Raw genomic sequence first — 22,460 nt, 5'->3', positions numbered from 1 at the left:
TCTCGATAGATTGAAAACCCGAAAGGGAGATCCAGGAAAAAGTTAGAGACATAAAACAGAAAATTTATCCCGATAGATTGAGTACCCCACCTTAGGCAGAAAATTTATGGCAAGTAACTGCATTCGTTTGGTCCTAATCATGGAGGTAGTTTTGAGCAAGTCATTTGGTTCTGATTCATTATTCTCAATCAAAGCCAAGAGTACACGGATATTGAAATTGGTAGGAGAGTTGTGATCATTGTATTCAATGTAGCCTTTTTCCATGTAAATTACCATTTTCAACTTTTGTAAAGATCTATGGAGTCTTGTCATTTACAGACTACCATTCTATTAAATAAAGTTGATCTTTTTATCCAATTGTTTCTACTCTTATTTACTTATGCTAAATAAAATTGAATTTTTATGATGATAATTTTGAAATAAATTTATAAAAACAATTACTTTAAGAACAGTCGATTTCAGCAAGGAATATCAACAGCAGTCTGAGAACAGGTAAGTCTTGAAATGTGAAGCCTTGTTGGTCTTCCCCAAGCAGTTTGGTTCGATGATTTTTCCCTAACAGTTCGTCAGGAATTCCCAGCTGAGTTATAGGGTCACATCCCCAACAATTGGCTTAGATCCCTGTGCAGAGTTTTATCTCTTGTATTCTCCAGCGGAGTTCATCTTCAGATATCGAAGATCCCTTGTTCCTGGCAGTTTTTGGAATCTGAGCAGTGTTTGATTTGGGCCCCTGCAAGGTTGTCTCCCATTTGACATGGTGTTGACCTAAAATTCCCCGCGGAATTGACAATTTAGATCCTCAGCAGATCCTTTCTCTCTCCCAAACCAGGATTGAGTTATTCAGAGCTAGATGACTTATTTTCATCCCCAACATTTTTCTCCAGTTGGTGTTTCCATCCTATTGAGATTAGTCGAGTGTTGCAACAATAATTAAAATCTGTGATATTTGTATCCTTTGTGTTGTTTTGTCAGCATAATCATTAGTCATATATATACATATTCATACATAAAACACAACATCAGATCTTTCATTATGCATTTTATTACATTTGACTCTTTTATTCTGATCCCCTGCTATGGTGATATTATTTCCCCATACAGGTTTGGTGCGTCTGTCCTCCTTCAATTGTAGAGTGTCAGTCCCCTTAAGCAAAAAGAGTTTAACCTTTCTCATTTCTCCACTGAGTTACTTCCTCGTGGATGATTATTATTTCAGTTTCATCCCCAGCTAATTATCTGGAAGGAATCACTCCCCTTGAGTTATATCCTCATTGGGTTGAGTCTTTGTTTAACCGTTTCTTTCTAATTACTACCTAGATAGATATTTTTGGTCTCTTGAGAGTCTATTACCCAGTAACTAGTAATATTATTCTCGATTTTTGTGAGTACTTTACTTTTACCCGACACCCGGTAAAAGTAATCTACTTCCTTTGTTATCCCCAGCGGATTCATTTTCACGTTTCCCTAGAGAGTTAATCCTTGATATGTTCATCTTAACCGATGATGGATTTTCTCCTCTTTGTGGTTTTCTACCCAGTAAAAAGGTAGTTGTAATCCCTACTTTTATTCCTCGGAGAGTTAATCCTTGATATGTTCATCTTAACCGATGATAGATTTTCTCCTCTTTTCGGTCTTCTACCCAATAACCGGTAGTTATAAATCCTACTCCCCCCCCCCCCCCCCCCCCCCCCCCGAGTCTATCCTTGATATGTTTACCTTAACCGGTGACAGATATTCTCTCTTTGGTATTCTATCCAGTAACCAATATATATAATTCCTATTTTTCCCTGGCAGTCTATCCTTGATATGTTCATCTTAACCGATGACAGATATTCTACCTTTGAGTCTGTCCTTGATATGTTCACTTTAACCGGTGACGAATATTCTCTCTTTGGTCTTCTACCCAGTAACAGGTAGTTGTAAATCCTATTTGATATTTTCCCCAGCAGGCTACTCTTACCCAGTAACCGATAACGAATACACCGCTTTTTCCTCAACGAGTCATCCTTGATATGTTTACCCTAATCGGTAGCGGATGTCCCTCTGTCAGAGTATATTATCTTCCTACCCAATAACCAATAATAGATAATGTATTTCTGGTACTCCTGTGTTAAAGATCACTTTTCCCCAATTGAGTTTGATTCAAGTATTTCAGCTTTGTTCTTATCTACTCATTTTCCCTGTAGATTTGCTCTTATCCCCAACCGAATCCTTCCATTGATTTATTTTCATGGAAATCCCCTCATGTCACCAGCAGTTTTCAAGTCGTAGCCTGGCCTAAGTCTCTGTCTCCCTAGTGAGTTTTCCTTATGGAATGCATTATGCTCCTAGGGACTTTCGGTCTCTCTGAATTCTTTTCCTTTGTGGCAATATATTTACCGCAAAGATTATTTTACCATTCCATATCATATGCATCATGAGGTCTCTTAGGGATCAAAATTTGTTTCTAGATGTTGTTATTTAAGTCCATTCTGCTGAGTTGATACGAAGATTTTAACCTTCACATCCTCAGTTTGAATGTCCTTAAATAGGGGCAGCTGTAAGACCGGAATTTTGACCCTAAGATCCCTTATGTTATCTCATCATTTGCATTGGCGTTGGGATCACACCTTGGCATCCTCCTTACCCCTCATTCATTGGGTTTGCATTGGGATAGATCATCAAGCATATTTGATTGTATCATACTTTGTTTTTCATTATTTACTAACCAAAATGCAAAAAAATATGTCAATGTATAGCTTGTTGCTTTTGTAGGTAGTGAGTGTGTCCACCAATGCCTCATCAAGCTCATATATAGGGTTTGAGACCCTTAATACAAAGAGACTAATCAAGAGACGATTCACATTTACTATAGGCTTCATATATATATATATATATATATATATATATATTATATATATATATATATATATATATATATATATATATATATATATATATATATATATATATATACCCATGTTCTTCACATATCATTTTGATCAAGAAATCATCAAGAGTTTAAAGCTTGTTTGTCTTGGAAGCCCTAATTCATCTGGGTATCTTGTGTGACTTCCTTAGCAAGTTTATTCAGCATTTGATCAAATATTTTAAGGGATACTTCATATTACATCATCTTGTGCATATATGATCCTCCATGATTCCAAATATCAATAGAATTTCAAGTTTTCAAGTTAGTTCATGGTGGTTGACCAGAGAAAGTCAACTGGTCAAAACTAGGGTTCCCTAGATCCTATCTCCTACAATTTTTATCATATGAAAATGATTCCAAGAGTAAAGTTACTCCTTATGACATTAAAAACAACTTTCATGTTGAAGTTAAGAACTAGTTTTGCTTGGGAAGTAATTTTTTATGGTGAACGATTATAGGTCATTTTGTCTGAACCCTAGTTATGAGGTCAACTTCCAAGGACCATAACTTGCTCAATTTTTATGTGATGAAATCCATTCAAGTTTCATGATCAAACTCAATATGTATTATCCAATTCTGTTTCTTTGATAAAGTTCAAATTCAACTTGCAAATGCATGTTCCAAGAGGAAATATTATAGGTCATTTTGGGCCACTACCATTGAACAAGTGATTTTCCTCAACTTCTAAAATGCATAACTCCTTCATGAAAAATCCAAATGAGGTCAAATTTGTGACTAAATTGAATAGGTTTGAAATATATACAACTTTGATGAAGGAACGTTTCCCATTTGAAGCCCATAGCAAACGTTATTCAAGGTGGAAGAAGTGAACATTTGACTTGGTACTTAGAAAATTTTAAAATATGTTTGATTTTCCAAAATTCCATCTCAAAATTCATCACGATCCAAGCTTCAAATGGAAAAGTGTTAAACATGAAAGTTGTTCCCCTTTATCTCACCTTTACAAAAAGTCTAAGACCATCGCATTTGGCCAAGAATTGGAGGACTTGCACATGGGTTCTTTTCAAAGGTTCATTTGGATGAATTTCACATTCACATTTCAATCTCCATTGCATGATCACATGACATGATTTCAGCATTGCACATGAGTGATTTTGGACCTGATAGCATCATTTGATGGGCCTATCACACACCCATGCAAGCATGCAAGAGAATTGCTATTTTTGGCCAATTTTTGGAAGTGTGTGAAAATCAAATGCATTGCCTATAAATAAGACCCTCTTGGCTCAGAATTGAGGACTTCTTGCCCAAGCTTTGAACCTGCAATCCAAACCCTCACCATTAAAGGATAGTCTTGAAGGTTTTCATTTGAAAATCGAGCTTCAAATCTCTTTCTGTTTTGAGATTAAACTCCAAGACTCCAGGCTTTTCCTTGATCCAATTCAACTCCTACAAGCTTCTGAAGTCAAGCCAAGGCCAATTGGAAGTAAGATAAAGCAAGTTTGAAGCTCACTCGAAGGTGATTTTCCAAAATTTTCATCTTTTTGATTCTCTCTCAATTCTTCACTATTCTTTCTGATTTTTGGTTGGCTGAAGTCCTACCAATGTAGGCAACAAGATTGAGTTGCTTTGAGGTCAAATCGAAGCAACTCTGTTCATGATCCTCAAAATTCAAATCCCTGTATCTTTTTATATACTTCGAACTTGAGAAAATTGAGGTCAGATTCGTGGTCCTTAGCATTTTCTCTTTGAAATAGTGTCCTTGTTTTTCATTTTTCATTGAGATGAAGTTGGACCAGTTCGGTGGAGGTCACCGGAGAAGATGGTCGGAGCCCTAGCTCCGGTGGTGTGTTGTCACACTTCCTGGCCATCTGATCATGTTTGGAAGTTCTAATCTGGATCGTTGCTTCTGATTACCAAGCGTACATTGCATTGACCAAGGTCCACCATGGAACACGCGCGTATAGCCATCAGATCTATCACCTCAATTAATGAGGGAGATTTGATGGCCCTTGTTTTTTCTATTTTAATTTTAATTTCTGATTTTATGTTTAATCCTTTTATTTTATTTTATTCATAACAATTTCATTTTTAAACCAAAAAATATGGGACTTTCACCAAAAATATTTAAATATTTTCTCTTTCATATTTTGAATTAAAATTAATTTTTGGATTAATTTTGATATTTTTCATGAATTAAGTGTTTTTGTGCATATTTTTAATTGTTTAAAAATACTTCTGACTTTTTAAAAATCATGAATTTTTTTGTCTAAGGTCCTTTGACCTTGCTTGATCTAGGATAAATCTCTTGGCCATTTATTTGGTGTTTTGAAGAGATTTTAGGTTTTGACAAAATTAAATTGTATTTTAATGCATTTTAAAATTATTTTTAATTGATTAAATGTGTAAAAATTATGTTGAGCCATTTTTATGGTCTTGTGATGTTTGACTATCTGTTTGGGCCTTGGTCAAGGTTGAATTGACTTTTATTGGATTAAAACCATTGGATTTAGGGGATTGATGAAAAGTACATTTCATCTCCCAAAATGAATGAATGGTTTTAATTTGATAAAATTCCTCCCATGACCAATTTGTGTTTCTATCTCCCCCTCCCTCTTCATCTTCATCCCTATTCTTTCACATTACCTCATTTGACCAATAAAATCTCTAATGTCTTAAGGCTAATTGGTTCATCAATGACCTTGTGTTAGATGAACCAATACAAGTATGACTGAGATATGTCCATCCCTCTTGATCTTTTCTTTTAATGTGTGGTATGTTTTAGGAGTTTGGTTCATTATACCAAATCTCTAACATGCATTAACACCTAAATTTTATTGCCCGACCTCATATAATTGTGACTTCTACATAAGTCCAATTATGATTGCTTAACATAGAGCTAAATTTGACCCTAATGGCATAACATTCTAGTAAGTGAGATTGTAAGTTTCCCATTCTTCATGGTATTATATGGAAACTTGACCTTTTTTCCTTTCATGAAAGCTAGTGGCATACTTGTTGAATTATCCAAGTTGGAGCCCTTCTCAAGGAAGATGTCTTGGTTTAAGGATCCATACTTGTGAATGGATGGTTGAGTGTTCTCCAAAGAATGACTTAATCAATTAAAAAACACCACTAACACTTGACTAACCTTTGACTAACATTTGACTAACTCTTGTTAATATTGTTTTACCTTCAAGTCATTTACTTTATGCAATTTAAATTTCAGTCATTTATCATTCATTGCCATTTATATTCCATTTAACTTCTTTATGTTTATGTCATTTTCATTTTGCTCATTTGAGCCATATCTTATGATTATATATATTGTTTTTGTATTTTGCTTTTGTTTATGGTCTTAGGACCTTAAAAACACTTAATAACAAGAAAAACCCTAAAAAACATTTGGTGGACTGTTGATCTTGATCTGAACTCTTGGACTTAGGATTAGGCAACATTCCCTGTGCAAAAAGGACTTGGCCAATGCCAACATTCTGAAACCAAGCTATTATGAACTAAGCCCTCATCTTATGCAAGCCTTAGACTTTGTTTGAATTCATCTGCTACTTTGCCTTGGTGCTAATTGTTATTTTGATCTTGTGTCTGATGCTTTGTTCTGAGTTGATCAAGGAATATTTCATCTGATACATAAGAAGACAAAGAAGATTGCTAGCTTTTAGGAGTGCTTGATTGGATGTGGCTATCTTATTTTTGATGCCTTGATCTTCATAATATCTGGATATTGCTAATTACTCATTGATTAATTGCTTGATTCAAAGTCCAAGGGAAAGTGGGTTTTCTATATGACATTCTTGTCTGTTGGATTGCATCTCATTGGTCAGATCTTTTCAACTCTTAACTTATAATTTTGTGCTTAGGATAGTCTTTTCATCTTCTCCCACTTCTTAAAATTCAAATCTCTCCCTCTTTTCAAAAACTTTATGTGCTTGTGATTTAAAACTTAGACATGTTTTAAATTGAAACTTTGGCCTTATGCTAATGAATTTTTTAAAACTCTTTCTTAAATCAATACCTGTAAATAAACTTAATCACATTGACTTAAAATTTCAAAAGACAAAAAGAACTAACAACCTTTTGTTAAAAGCAATTCACCAACTTTGAAATTGGTACCACGAACTACGAGGTTTTGATCCCTCATTTTTATGTTGGTACGTAGGCACAAGTCCGAAGATCTTGTCAAACACAAAAATATAATCAATGAATTCTTTTCTCATCCCCACACTCTATTTTATTAAACATCTTTTATACCAAACATGTATGCACACATAAAAAAAGGGCTCCCTATGAGTACCTAGGACACTTTGGGTGTTAACATCTTCCCTCTGTGTAACCAACTCCCTTACCTATAATCTCTGGAATTTTATTAATTTTGATTTGAAAACTTCTTATCTTTGGGTTTTGTTCGTACTTTTCCTTTTTCCTTTAGAAACAATAAAAGCACGGTGGTGACTCTGGTTTTATTGACGTTAAGCTTATCCATAGCTTGATGGTCATGAATTTACCGCTACACATGGAACTAAGATGAGTTTTCCAATCATACTTAATAGGCTGATCTTGATCAGTCACACGTGGTTCATGATTTTGCAAATAAATGCCAAACATAGTATTCCAAAACTCTCTAGTTACATGACATGAGTCGTTACCCATTTTGAACTGAAATGTATCACCTCTCTTTTCTTCCAAACTAGCATAGAACACTCAAACAAGATCCTCATTGTAATTAGTAAAACACTTTAAAAATAAATCAATTTTTTTATGTTTCATGATGTCAACAAATTCAGGAATATTCAATCTAGAAGCTACACTTAGGGTAATAAACTTGTTGTTTCACAACAAACCTATTCTTGTGAAACTTTTCAAAATCTTCTAAATAAGAAGGATGGAGTAGTGAAAGAGCAATTACCTGAACGAATGGTGAAGTTGTAGTAGCGTTCTTACCCTTGTTACCTGTAGGAGCCATTGAAACTTATTGCACACAAGGTGTTCGATATAATGTTTGAATGAGCGGAGCTTGAATTTGAGAAAAGTGAGGAATACCCACAAACCCAAAAGTGTGAATGTTGCTTCTAATCACCCAACAAAGAAGAAAAGCGACCAAAAGACAACCCAAGTTTACAAATTTGGAGAGTAGTTATGTTGAGAAGAAGATATTACAAGATATAGCTTTAGGTTAGAACAATCTCAATTATGAGCCTTGTATTGATAAAAATGTTAGGTAAGTGATGAGGTTGATGAAGTTTAATAGACTTTTGTTTTGAGTCTTTGTTGAAGATTAAAAGTGAGAGGGTTTTTGGAAGAGGTTTGTATTTCAAATAGGTTTTAGGAGTTTAAAGTGAGAGAATGAGTGGACAAAAATATGATATATGCATAATTACGCATTATGCATCGACCTCTACGAGTTGTGCGTCGACCTATAAGCCAAGGAACCTTAAAAAATTTAGCGATGTGTCGACTCATACAGGCCCTGCATCGATGCATACTATATTAAATTTGAATTATTTTTTTGAAATATAAAGTATTAGTCGACCTATAGAATGGCATGCATCAGCGCATGATAAGCAGAGACAAAAAGGTTTAAAGTTGTGGCTTAGAGGTCGACCTGTAAGTCTTATAGGTTGATGCATCTTGTTGCAATTAAAAAAATCATGCAAAACTCTCATTTTTCATGAATGAAATGATAAATAACATGCTGAAACATGAAAACCATTAAAATACTTCAAATGTAAGGACTTAATGGCATGAAATATAGGTGATGAAGATATCAAACATGATGTCACTATAAACATATAGATTGAGAATACTCAAGGGTAGTCAATGACATTTTTGGAAATGAATAACCATGAAATTTATCATATATCAAAATATATTCCACAATCATGGATCATAAACATGCAATCAAATAAATGAATCAAAGATAAGCAACATATTACATAAAAACTTAAGAACAAAGAGATAATTTGAGAACGATATTACCTCGTAAGATGATGGACGGAGAATGCACTCAAATGAACTAAAACTTTCAACATAAGGTTAAAGGAAAATATAAAGATTGCATGCAACAACATATATTAGGAAAGACTTGAGATATAAAAAATGCCCAATTCCTGACGAATGTTGAAAAATGGATCAATTGCAAGAGGTTTTGTAAAAATATCGGCAAGTTGATTTTTACTATCAACATGCTCAAACACAACGTCGCCTTTTTCAATATGGTCTCGCACGAAATGGTGATGTATCTCAATATATTTAGTACGATAATGTAGCACTGGGTTTTTGGTTAGATTGATCGCACTAGTATTATCGCACATTATTGGAATACGTTGAAGTTTAATATCGAAGTCAAGTAGTTGTTGTTTGAGCCATAAAATTTGAGCATAACAACTACCGGTTGCGACATGTTCTACCTCGGTAGTTGACAACGCACCAGAGACTTTCTTCTTGATATGCCAACTAACTAAGGAGTTAGAAAAGATGTGGCAAGTTCTACTAGTACACTTCCTATCCGATTTGCAATCGGTAAAATTGGAATCAGAGTAACCAACCAAACTATAATCGCTACCCTTGGAAAACCAAAGCCCATACTTAGAAGTACCATGAAGGTATCTAAGGATGCACTTTACAGCTTTTAAATGTGATTCCTTAGGAGCAGATTGATAGCGAGTGCACATGCACACACTAAACATAATGTCAGGCCTAGATGCAGTGAGATATAAGAGTGATTCAATCATACCTCTATACCTTTTAACGTCAACATCCTTACCATTTTCATCTCTTTCCAAATTTCAATTTGTACGCATTGGTATGTCAATTGACTTTGTACCTTCCATTTCGAAGTGTTTAAGAAACTCTTGGCAGTACTTAGTTTGACACACAAATGTTCCTTTTTTGAGTTGCTTGATTTAAAGTACGAGAAAGTAATTCAACTCCCCCATTAGACTCATCTCAAATTTTCCCTGCATAAGCTTAGAAAACTCGTTGACCAGTTTCATGTTAGTAGAACCAAATATAATGTCATCAACATAAATTTTAACTAGAAGAGAATGTTTCCCTTGACGCTTAATGAAAAGTGTTGTATCTACCTTGCCTCTAGAGTATCTTTGATCAAGGAAATCACTTTTCACGTTCATTTGAAATAACTTGAAGTATTTAGAATATGCATATGCTAGTAAAAGACGTATAGCCTCAAGGTGGGCAACCGAAGCATAAGTTTCTTCATAATTTATGCCCTCCTCTTGGTTATATCCTTAAGCCACTAGTCGAGCTTTGCTCCTAGTTATCACACAGTTTCCGTCTAGTTTATTTCTAAAAACCCGCTTAGTGCCAATGATTTGATGATCTCGCAGAGGTGGGACAAGGTCCCGCATATCATTTCTTTTAAACTGATTTAACTCATCTTGCATGGCCATTAACCAATGCTCATCAATCAATGCATCTTTTGCGTTATTAGGTTCAACTTGTGAAACAAAAGCAAAGTGATAAGAGAAATTACTTAGCTTATAGTGTGTTGTCACGCCTTTGGTGGTGTCTCCAAAATGTTGTCTTTTGGATGGTCTTTGGAAGACCTCCAAGCTAGAGGAAGATTATCCACTTTATTTGGACTATCATCTTTCTCCTTTTCAAAATTGTCATCTTCCCCCTCCTCAGGTTTCACCGCTTCAGGCTAATTAATTCATTTTTCAGTATCTTTGAGTATGTCTTCTTAAGATACACATGCATCATGAAAAGAAATACCTTTCCCAACATTTCTAAGATAAGTTTCATCAAAAGTGACATTCAGAGACTCTTCAACAGTAAGTAATCTTTTATTGTACACTCTATAAGCTTTACTTGATTGAGAGTATCCAAGAAATATACCTTCATCAGCTTTTGCATCAAACTACCCAAGGTTATCCTTACCATTATTTAAGACAAAACATTTGCACCCGAAGACATGAAAATGTGATAAATTTAGCATTCTACCTTTTAAGAGTTCATAAGGTGTTTTGTTCAAAATATGACGACTAAGTATCCTATTTAAAACATAACACGCTATGCTAATAGCATATGCCCAAAAATATTTTGGTAGACTACTCTAATTGATCATAGTTGTTGCTAACTCCTCTAAAATTATGTTTTTGCACTCCACAACACCATTTTGTTGTGGAGTTCTTAGAGGGGGAAAATCATGTTTAATTCCATGTTTATCACAATAATCTTCAAGGAGGTGGTTTTCAAATTCACCTTCATGACCGCTTCGAATAGAAACTATGTTTGAACTTAGTTTATTTTGGGATAACTTTACAAAAGATGTGAAAGCTGAAAAAGTCTCATCTTTACTACGCAAAAAGATAGTCCAATAAAATCTAGAGTACTTGTCTACTATAACAAAACCATGGTAATTTCCACCTAAGATTTTTATCCTAGAAGGACCAAGATCCATATGGATAAGCTCAAGAGGTCTAAAAGTTGAAATAATATTTTTGGATTTAAAAGATACCCTTGTTTGTTTTCCCATTTGGCATGCATCGCATATGTGGTCTTTTTAAAATTTAATTTTCGGTAGACCGATAACTAGATATTTTGAGACAACTTTATTGAGTATATAAAACTTAACATGTGCTAAGCGTTTATGCCATAACCAAGAGTCTTCACTCATGGTTACTAAACACTTAGTACTTGTTAATGATACATCATTCAGTTGAGCATATACATAGTGTTAACCCTCAAACCCTTAAATGAATAATCTTTCTTGTCATTATGTTCAATTATGCATCAAGTATTTGTAGAAGTTATTTTATAATCTTTGTCGCATAGTTGAGTAATGCTAATAAGATTATGCTTAAGATCTTTAACAAGTATTACGTCAGAGATAGTAGTAAAAGAGGGATTACCTACACTACCTTTACTAAGTATTGCACCCTTGTTATTATCTTTGTAGGTTACGAAACCCTTCTTCTTTGGTGTGAAGTCAATGAATAAATGTCACCCGCATATGCCTTGAGAAACCACTATCAAGAAACCACATTCTTTCCATGGAGCCAAGACATTCAACCTACAAGATTAAAAAAGAGTGATAGGTACCCAATTTTCATTAGGTCTTTGAGAGTGAGTGGAAATATTGTTGCATTTGGGCAACCCTTGAAATACACCTTTAGGAACCAAAAATATCCTAAATTTGAATTTAGAAAAGGTATGGCCTTTCTTACAATAATAATGACAAGTCAAATGATGATGTGAATGACTCTCGCTATTAGATTCCCTTACCACAAAATTATACTTATTGTATGACACATTTAAAGATCTCTTGAATTTTGAAGGGTTAATAGCGAAGGTGATCTTTGGTTCTAAGGCCTTGTTTAATTTGGATTTTAGAGTTATAACCTCTTTTTGCCAAATATGACATGTCTCACAACCAAGCCAAGTAATTTATGTTCCTCAACATCAACTTTTAAAGCATCTAACATAGTCTGCTTAAGAGCTTCCATTTGTTTTTTTGTTTCTAAAACTTTTGCTTCAAGGTACAAAAAAATCCTTTTATTTAAAGTTAATCTTTTAAAAAGCGTATACGGCTTCACCATGTAGATTTTCAAAAGTGGTTTGTAATTCAGAATAAGACATGTCATCAATAGGTTCATACTTATAATGACTTGCATTTTTATTCTTATGATGATGAGTCATGAGACAAAACTTTGTTGCTTCATCACTTTCACTAAAGCTACCTTCACTTAAGGATTCAATATCACTCTCCCAAGCTATGTATGCTTTTGTAGGCATGTTAGCCTTCATGTATTGACCCTTACTATTATCCTTCTTAAGTTGTGGATAATCTGGCTTGTAATGTCCAGCTTTACCACAATTGAAACACAAAGCTTTGGAATTTCCTTTCTTATTCTCATCTTGCTTTGAGGAGTTAACTTGTCTTCTAAAGTTGATGAGATTGTTGTCGGAGTGCTTTACTCCATTTCTCTTAATGTATTTATGGTATCGTTTAACAAACAACATCATTTCTTTATCATTTGACTTCTCCTTATAACTAGTTCCACTTTCATCGTGCTCTTTTGTTGAGGACTTGGAACTAGAAGCCACAAGAGAAATTGACTTCTTTTCAACCTCTTTGTCCTTATTGGTTTCTTTCTTAATCTTCTTCTCGTGCTTCTCTAAACAAATGAGATCTTTCTCATGTTCTCCAAGCTTTCCAAACAAAGTATTTATGTCTAATGCCAATAAGTTGTTAGCTCCCTTGATGGCGGTGACCTTAGGTTATCATTCCCTATTAAGACATCTCAAAACTTTGTTAGTAGCAATTTCATTGGAAATTGGCTTATCAAGTGCACTCAAACGATTTATAAGATGAGTGAATCTCTTTTGCATATCAGTTATGGCTTCACCATGCTTCATATGAAAGAGTTCAAACTCTTAATTTAAAGTATTGATTCTAGCTTGTTTGACCTCATTTGTACCCTCATGGGAAACTTGTAATGAGTCTCACATAGATTTAGAAGTTTCGCAATGAGAAACACAGTAATATTCATCAACACCTAAAGCAGAGATTATAGTATTCCTTGATTTCTAATCACAAGAATACTTTTTTCTCATCGTCTTCATTCCATTGTGCTTTCGATTTAGGTACAACAACACCATCCGCATTGTTCATGATAATTTCAAATGGACCATCTTTGATGGCATTCCATACATTCCTATCAATATAATTGATATGGATACCCATACAATGCTTCCAATAACCATAGTTTTCACCATTAAAAACTGGCGCTTTATTATATACCCCTTTAGGTTTGGAAGCCATAATCTAATAAGCAAATTTGAAGCACAAGATAAACGGGTGATTGTGATACCACTTATTAGACGAGGGCAACTGATATAGAGGGAGGTGAATAGATCTCCAGTTAAAAATTCAAAATTTTAAAATATTTTCTATGGTTTTACGAAAGCGACTTTGTATCAAAAACTCGTATATTAAAACTCATTATCGAAAGGACCGGATATGCGTCTAAATTGTAATGTGTTAAGTTTAATACAATGAAAATATGAGAATTAGAATCAGTATGATTTTCTAAAAAACACGTTTGAACTTTATAACACTTTGTTAAGCTATTTCCAATGAAACAAGTTGACAAAACTGACTTAAGCAATTTGTAAAACACTAGGTGTGCAATGATCACCAAGCAAAAAATTTCTATGTTTGATAATGATGTAATATAATTGTAATTGTTAGATTGTAAATCTCTTCACAAAACCAGTTTGAAAAATGGTCCAACACTTATAAATTTTCTGCAGTTAACTATTACACATTTAATTTAAAACGGTATCAAATAAAAAGTAGAGAGAGAGAGAGAGAGAGAGAGAAGATTTTTTAGGCATTTCCCCAATCGACCTCGCTATGGGTACGTCTGCCCCCAATTTCAAATAGGAATTGAGATAGTTTTGATAACTTTTTGCAAAATTTTATACAAGAGAAGAAATAGCTATGCAAACCCTCAAATTCAGTATTTGATATCGATCATATCTTCTTATCACCCTGCTTTCCAGATTAGTGCTTTCTCTTCCTCCAAAGAAGGTCCTTGTGCGAAGGATTTCTCTCCAATGTGAATGGGAGCTTTCATGGTAGAGGCCAAAGGAACTAGGAACGTAACTGCATTGGACGATATTGCCATTTTTGGTTAAGGTATGGAAGAATGCAAGACAAAGCTTTGACTAAAAGCTTTTTGCTTTGGAGCTTTCAAGATTTTGAAACGCATAAAGTTTGAAAAAAAGGGCAGTTGGGCTTTTTATAGACTTTTTCTATGAGGAATGACCATCGCTACCCTATTCTCAAAAACAAGCATGTGGCGTGCCCTAGCCGAGTGAGGATTTTCGTGGGGAGTTGAAGATTTCACGGGCCATGCTCTTCTTGGTAAAGCGGGGTGATGATAACCCCTGTACACGCATGGCATTGAGAAGACGTTTAGGAAAGTTTGTCATGACTAAAGTGACATCAGCGCACTTCTTTGAATAGTTTCAAGAGTCTTTCTAAAAAATGCCACATTTTCTCCATCACTGAAGAGTCAGTCGAAAGTGGCATTTTTTTTGGGGGGGGGGGATTGTTAGCCAATATTTTCGACATAACTAGTTGGACGAAGAAAGTTAATATCGAAAAGAGAATTGGCTAGGCTTTATGTAACCTAGTGGTACTTGGTTTGACCAATGTTTATCCAACTTAGACATGTTTGAATCCACATGTGTGAGACTTAACATATTTTGGAAAAATGTTGAAGGGTGGTTGACTTCGACTAATACTTACAAAAGGATAAGATTAACTAACTACCAGTTCAAGATATCTGGACGTTGAAGACACGTGGGAGTCAGCCATCAGTCCCAAGACCACGTAGAAGGATACATGTTGAACATGTAAGTCATAACTGTCGAAAATAGTTATATTTTCACTAGTATATATAGATAGTCTCTGCATAGGGATTAGGTCTGACAAATCATATACAAAAACTCTATAGAACTTAAAGTACATGTGTCAAAGAGAGAAACAAGTTTGTGAGACAATGTATGATTATGTACACCGTCTTTTATTCATTTAATTGAAATCATTTACATTATGTATTGAGCATTTACTTTACTTTCACGTGTCTTTACATTTATTTCACTATAGTTCTTGTGTCCGACCCAATCGGTATTTTTACTTAATTTATAATTTATTTGTTGAACTTATGAACACTCAAAAACAACTTATAGAGTTTACGTATAATATGTCATAGGATTCACTAGTCGATCCTGCAAGTAACAATCTTTAAGGCTAGCGCTTGTTTACCAAAAATCACAGTGAACAGGTAGTCACTCCATCAACATGCAAACACATTTATCAATAGATTTGAAAAAAAATTAATTGAATCAATCAAAGTTATATTTAAACACACACGTTTGAGGTCTTTTACAGGTTGTAATGTGGTTTATGTCAGAGTATGATTATTTAGGATAGTAGTTTTAAATCTTTGGAGTTAGGTACCTAATTTTCCCGATGTTATCGGATTCCTTCCATATAACTCATTTATAATGCACTTGGTACTAAAGAATTTCATTTTGTTGGTCCTATTTTTCATTAAAAAAAATTAAGAAATAATTCTAACTTTTATTTTTCGTTCTTTTTGACCAATTTCTCTAGTACCCCAACCTCAAACTTATTCATTGCTCACTTCCAAGAGCAACCTCAAACTTATTCTTTTGCATCAACAAGTAAAACAATTATTTCTACCTAACTTCAAAGAGTGTGGTAAGAATTTATCTTACAATTATGTCATCGAAAGAAAGGTTTCGAACTCAACAGGGTTAAACAGCGGATATTGTTATAATAAAACAGAATGACTTCAAAAGATTTAGAGTTTTCACAAACAACTGACTCAGTGTGTATGTATTAGACCAATAAACTCAAAATCAGAGAAGATGTAAAATATAGAAAATGACTAATGCATGGATACTCTCATAAGAAACAAAAGTGAACAATGAAAATATTTGACTCAACCCTTACAAATTGAGGTATATAGAGATTGAGTAATGCATGGATTTAGCAGTGTATAATAGAGTGAAATACAAAGCATTATTTATTAATCATATTTGAGGCTTTATTAATTCAATTTTATCATTTTTGGAATTTACTACATGGTCTTGCAACTGAAATATTGTGTATCTTAAGACTGGTTTTTTAAGGACCTACTTTATCACTTATAACTTACAAAACTTTTAACTTTTTTGTTTTATTTGATTTATTAATCCAAGTATATTGAGGAGGACGATATTTGTATATGAGAATGGATTTATATCATTGCAGGAAATGAAACCATCTTGGATGATGCCTTGTAATAATGATGAAGATGAACTATAGGCTGAAAAGAAAGATGAAATCGTAGGCTATTTTTTCTTTTTCTCCAAAACCCTAGACCTTCTATTTATATATTAACATTAATATAATTGATTATTCAATCATATTTTTTTTAAACAATATTATTAATCTTTATTATAAATAACTAATAAAAATATCTATTATTTAGACACCCTTTAATTACTAAAGTACCTCATTACCAATTCAGTCATTAATAATGTTTTTGGGTCTATCTTCAATTATCATGGATTCTATTATATTGTGTGAATATGAATGTTGTTTTTCTTATACAATAATAATGAGACATTATTGAATCAAAAAGATATATTTTATATAAAGTGGGTCTCTTTGGTAGACAATCCATGATATATTTCTATTAGGGGAATTTTAGCCGCATACCATAACACAAGTCCTTTAAACCTCTAACTATTTCAATAGGTAATGGGTCTAAGCAACATATATATTTGGAGATGGAATTTTTCTGTGATGAGGTGTAATATCAATTTAGTTGTTCCTATCTTAACATTCTAAATCCTAAAATTTATATTTGACAAATCTTTAATACAATATAGATATTTTGAAAATACACAACAAAAAATTAGACAATATATAATATTTATCATCGCATATTCACTTTCACTTAGGATATCATTGCAGCGGATATCACATTAAATCGCAAAAGTCAAACATACCAATTTCAATTAGGGTCTTATAAACAAAAACAATTCAAAAGGGATTTTAATATCCGACTCTCAACAACTTCAAAACAACTCAACATAATAGTTTTTGAACTTCGACAAAACAAGTAAGTCGACATCAAACATCATAAAAGAACACATTATTCGTCCTCAGTGTTACAGAATCAGAGCATAGCGACTAAAAATGAAATAACTGATGAAAATAACTCCAAGAGATATTTTCTACTCACAACAACAACTCTACTCCTGAGTATCTGCAAGATGTCCATGGTGGACAACATCAAAATAAAGGGGGTGAGAATTCATATCAATAATTTAACGACAAAGCTATAAGGTAGAATTCAAACATCTACACATTTAACAACAACCACACAACATTATTCTCACACCCACTTCATCAACATACACAAAATAATCACATGTTCATCATTTAAATTATGCAATGAGACTCATATGCATTTGGTGTCATATCATCATCAATTAGTTCAATCAGGAACCGGGTTCACCATGCTCGAACCCCGAATCCACCCTACTCGGTGAAATTCTGGTATCAGATATGAGATGTCGAAGGTAATGTCACGACACTAATATATGAACAATATAAACTAGATAAAAGACAAAGAACAGTAATACAAGTGACACAAGCAATTGTTAACCCAGTTCGGTGCAAACTCACCTACGTCTGGGGGCTACCAAGCCAGGAAGGAAATCCACTAAACAGAATTAGTACAAAGACTCTCAGTAAACAACTTCAAGTTACAGTCTTTTCACCTAATCTCTACCCGTGTAACTTCTATCTAAGAACTCTTAGATATGAGATCGTACTCACTCCCCCTCAATCACAGCAGTGATGTAAAAACAAATATTACAATGAAAGAAGACACTCTTCAAGAACACATACTTGATCTTGCTTAAAAGCTTCAACCAAGTAAACACATACTCATGCTTCAAAGCTTAGAGTGGACAAATTACAACTCAAAAGTCAATCCAATTCAATCATCCATGGATGAATGAATGGCTCACAATACACACGACCACACAAGACTAAAACCCTTATTCTCTCTCAATATTTCGTTCGTTATTTCTTGTGTGTTAAAACCAGGTATTCCATGCCCTTTTTATAGAAGTGTTTGGCTGGGCTTGGACATCACAAAACCCTAAAACTATTTTCCATTCATATCTTCTCATGACAGCTGATTATATCTTGTTGGAAAATAAGTCAATCTGGTTTTAATTACTGATTGAATGGCGCGTTCAATCATCACAATAATCACACAGAGATTAGCATAAAAAGCGCAATCGCATAATACATAACATTCAGACTGAATGTTCTGTATACAGATGTCATGACATCGGGTCTGACATCTCAGCAAAATCCTGCACATTCACATTTTAAACACCCTGCAGGAACCTGTTATCTTATGTCAAGACAACATTTGTGATAACTTGTGAACACTCTAGGTTTTACCAAAATTGCTGCCAACACATAGAACCAACAAACTCCCCCTTTGGAAAATTTTGGCTAAAACATACATCATACCATTTGTTCATAAGAGAATAATCACATCAGCAGTTTAGCAGCAGAAGTATTAAAACACACATTACTAGCTAAAATAGCAACTAGTAAACACATATTAAACACACATGCGCTTGTGCTCCTCCTCCCCCTCAGTCTGCTCAACACAGACATCACCTTCAACATCACCTATAACATACACCTCCCCATCTGATGTCACCTTCAACATTACCTGTACTAAACAAATTATCTCCTCTTCAATCCTCTTCAACATCATCTGTCATCAACAGATTACATCCTCTTCATCATCATCTGTCATCTGTTTATAACATAGCTACTCCAGCTACAACTACTTTAGCTACTTCTCCCCCTTTTTAGCCAAAAGAGATCAAAGAGACCAACGAGACAAAATAAATGTCTATTAGTCAAACAGAATGTCACACAGAATGTCAAAGCATATTATTAGGTGTTACAGATCCACAAACATACACAACTAGATAAGCTGAGATAAAAATCCAGAAAAACCAAAAAGAACCCAAAAAAAATACATCAAGGCATCAGAACATGACTGCCAAAAGAACCACCAAATCCATCACAACACACCATCAGAAAAGTGGGGGATAACTTCAACAAAACTTAGCCAGAGGAGCTTGTATCTTCATCAGCTTCAGAACCAAAACTGCCACTTGATTCATCTTGAGATTCAAACCTCTCACTAGAGGTTTGGGCTTCTGTTTCCTTGGCCTGTCCAACATTATCTCTATCAGCTTGCTCCAAGCTTTCAATCAGAGCCTTCAAAGCTGCTTTCCTGGTTTTTGCCACCCTTATCCCTGTATCCAATTCTTTACAAGTTTCTTTCAGTTCAGCAATGAGACCACCTTCTGAGGCTGGCTTCTTCACCTCATATGTCATGACAATGTCATTGACATGACTGACTTCAAACAATTTGTAATGAACAGATAGATGAGGTTTTCATCTACTAAGAAGATCATTTGTGCTCAGAATTCCAGGTTGTTGGCTCAGGATTATCCCACAAATCATTGAGGGAAAAACTATGGGCAGCTTCACTGCATTTGTAGAAGCATGTTTGACAATTTGTTCAAACATGAATCTACCATAATCAAATTTCAGCTTGGTTCCAACAGCAAAGATGAACCTTCCAATGGCATTTGAGATTGTAGAGATGTGATTGGTTGGCACCCAATTTGCTGACCCTATCTTGTGCAAGATAGCATATTTCACAGTTAGCTTTCCAGTAGAGAGATGCTTTTTGCTAGGCCACTCCTTGACCTGTCTTGTAGTTATTTCCCTACAGACCTCATTGTCTGTGGCTTCTAGATCACATGCATCTTCTATTCCTCTTCCTAAAAACTTATTAATCACAGTTGGAGAAAAATTGATACACTTCCCTCTTACAAACACCTTACAAAACTCTTTGCTATTTTTATCAGCAATGTCCTCAGGGATGTTGACCACAAATTCTTTCACCAGTCCTTCATAACACTAAGCTAACCCAACAACAATTTTCATTAATCTAGCAGTTTTAATAAGGTCCATGACCTCTTTGACCTCCACGGCATCCTTGCCCAATTCTCTTTCCACCGCCACCCTTCTTTGGATTACAAACTTCCATTTTGCCGCTCCATCTTCAAGATGGAAGGAAATATTATCCAAGTGTACAACAACAACTTTTAGAGGGGATTTCCTAACAGTTGTCCTCTTAACAGGGGAGATGTCAGGGACATCTTCTTCAACATCTTCATCTGAGTCAAAAATCTCTCTTACTTTTCTCTTCTTCACCTCCACTTTGCTCCAAGACTTTGAGGGGCCTACAGCAGTAGCCTTCTAAGCTGTTTTGGTTGTCATCATTTCAGCCACAGACCTACCCTTTTTGGTCTTCATCCTCTTAGCCACACTAGGCTTCAAGTGATGAAGCAATCTATCATCTTCATCATCCGAACTCTCATCTTCTAGGTCAATCACCTTCTTTGTAGAATCGTGCTTCTTAGACTGTGAAGCATTGTCAGTAGGTGATGCCACAAATTTCTTACTAGACAGAGTTTGCCCTAAAGAGCATAATCCTTTAGCAACTATATCTTTTGCAGACCTAGAGGAATCATCCTCCTTCTTATTGTGAGGTCCAACTTCAGGAGAGGGGTCCCTTCTTGATAGAGGAGTAGAAACTCCCTTTACAGAGTGTCCCTTATTGAGGATTCTCGTGACAAGGTTCCTTATGACATAATCAGTGTGATGCATGTCGTCCTTAGAACTAGGAGTATAAGTAGAGCTGGAGGGGATATTAGCAATGTTACCTTGAGTAGGGCATGCAGTGGCAGATGGACCAAGAGCGTCTGTCGCAACCTACCTGCGAAAAAAAACAACCGGTGAAAAAGAAAAGACAGAAGAGTCGCCACCGTGCGTTATTTATCCAAAGGAGGGAAAGGAAACGCTCGAAGTAAACCTGGAAAAAGGAAAGGAAAAGACAAGGTCTCGCAACCAAATCTTGGGTTCGGGAGTCGATTATGCGAAGGGAAGGTATTAGCACCCCTACGCATCCGTAGTACTCTATGGGATCCACTCTTGTAGTTCTTGTCTAAAGGGTGTGGGTTTATCTAATGTATTATTTACTAAAAGAGGGGTCAAAAGAAAATGACTCGCGTGGATGTCGCATCCACTGCATACGTATCCCATATGAATATGAGAATCAGAGTCTTCGTAGCTCGGCTACCTAGGGGTTAGGGGGAAGTGTGCTCGGTAAGACATCGCGTCTTATGCCTACGTATCTCATCTAGAATGAGAATCAAAGCAAAACGTAGTTCGACTAACTAGGGGTTAAGGATTGTGTTTTGGGGTGAACGACGTTACTACACAATCTACCGGATGCTCAACCTTTGGAGACTTACTCGCCTGTAGTAGAAGGAGATAACATGTTCTTAGAAGAAGAAAAATCAATGAGTTGTTGGTGTTGAGGAACGCTCATGCAAAAGGGGTAATGAGGGTAAGACCTCGTAGCTCTTAACCCTGGCCAGGGTGAGCTCATGACAAAAAGTGGGGGTTCAGAAAGGTGGTACCCTCTCCACTGACCGACCGGACAAAAGATATGGGGTTTTTGTTCTGAAGCATTGACACGTAGTGTGATCTTAAAGAACGACGCACAGAATAACGGGGGATTGGCTACTAATCCCTTTTATCCGTCAATTGCCTCTTCATGGAGGTCTTTAGGCAAAAAGTAGTAAAATGCGGGAAAGATAAAGGGGGTTAAGAGATCTACCACACGGATAAAGATCCGAAGCAACAGCAAATAAAGAGATAAGAAACCCAGAGATCTCTCAAGTTGGCACCATCAAAGAAAGCGAGTCAGTACAGGTAATCGGAATAAACCTCCAGGTAGTATCCCATAAATAAAGTGGAACACCAAGCAAGCTATCCCTGCAAGAGTATGTGAGCCCTCACAAAAACTCAACAAACAGGTTAGAGTAACAGGATGGAATC

The sequence above is a fragment of the Lathyrus oleraceus genome, chromosome 3 (assembly GCF_024323335.1).
Source record: "Lathyrus oleraceus cultivar Zhongwan6 chromosome 3, CAAS_Psat_ZW6_1.0, whole genome shotgun sequence".
NCBI classification, from domain to species: domain Eukaryota; kingdom Viridiplantae; phylum Streptophyta; class Magnoliopsida; order Fabales; family Fabaceae; genus Lathyrus; species Lathyrus oleraceus.
This window is presented reverse-complemented; position numbering follows the sequence as displayed.